This window comes from Pundamilia nyererei, unplaced genomic scaffold, assembly GCF_000239375.1.
Source record: "Pundamilia nyererei isolate P.nyererei 1_Seehausen unplaced genomic scaffold, PunNye1.0 scaffold00083, whole genome shotgun sequence".
NCBI classification, from domain to species: Eukaryota; Metazoa; Chordata; class Actinopteri; order Cichliformes; family Cichlidae; genus Pundamilia; species Pundamilia nyererei.
In genome coordinates, this window is record NW_005187484.1 from 1,134,256 (window position 1) to 1,135,359 (window position 1,104).

The following is a 1,104-nucleotide window of genomic DNA, read 5'->3' on the forward strand; positions in this document are numbered from 1 at the left end:
TTTTTTTTTTTTGTCCGGAGGCTTTAACACCCACCACTGCATCAGTGGCTTGCACATACAGTACACTGTCTCCAGAGAAGGCAGCAGAGTGCTTAGTTCTAGTTTTACACTGTGTGAGTCTGTATGTGCACACTGGCAGATTTGTGTGTGTGTGTGTGCGTGCGTGCGTGCGTGCGTGCCGGTGCATCGTTGTAGTTTCCATCTTCCCCTGCCAGTAGCTGTCAAGCAGGGAAAGTCGGTCAGTGTCTCAGTCAACTAGGCCAGGAAGAGTTTGGTGTGTGCTACATGCTGCCAAGGGCATGTCTTTGAAGAGTCACACACTACTCTACTTACTGTTTACAGTTTACTGTTTTAGGAGGGAGAGGGTCACCTCAACATGTGAAGGCTGCACATGTATATGTGTCCATAATGTGTGTACCTGGACTTTTTGTAGGCCGACAGGAGGGTGATTACTTTTATTATAAACTATTCTGCTGACGACTTCCTCCAATGAGCAACAGAAAATCAGAAAATAAAAAAATTGTCGAAAAATGGATTCATTTTCCCAAAAATGTACAATGAAAATGTGAGATCATATTTTAAAAAATGAGTGATATGTTATTTACATTTCAGAAATTTTCTTGTAATCGGCACAAAAGCCTAACCACAGAAACAATTAATGGATTTGTTGACAAACAGCCAATTAGGCAAATTATTTATAAAGCAAATTGTTGCAATTTTTTTTCTGGTGTTGCAGACTAAAAAAATCCAAAATTAGAAGTGAATAACTCAATAAATAAAAATACAGTTGAAATTAACAGAAAAAAATTAAAAGAAAATCAAAGATGCATATCAGTAGAACTCGTCATTAACCATTATTATGAAAGTAAGTAATACTGACAGGCTCCATTATTTTCCACCTTCTCTAACATTACTTGAATGTGGACCTTCATTTTAAAGTACAGGGTGGGCCATTTATATGGATACACCGTAATAAAATGGGAATGGTTGGTGATATTAAAGTCCTGTTTGTGGCACATTAGTATATGTGAGGGGGCAAACTCCTCAAGATGGGTGGTGACCATGGTGGCCATTTAAAAGTCGGCCATCTTGGATACAACTTTT

At 38.6% G+C, this 1,104-nt stretch overlaps 1 protein-coding gene across 1 annotated transcript in view; it reads left to right on the forward strand.

Moving 5' to 3' along the window:
- clcn2c (chloride channel 2c) overlaps positions 1-1,104 on the forward strand; it is a 170,781-nt gene that overhangs the window by 95,712 nt on the left and 73,965 nt on the right. The window lies entirely within an intron of this gene.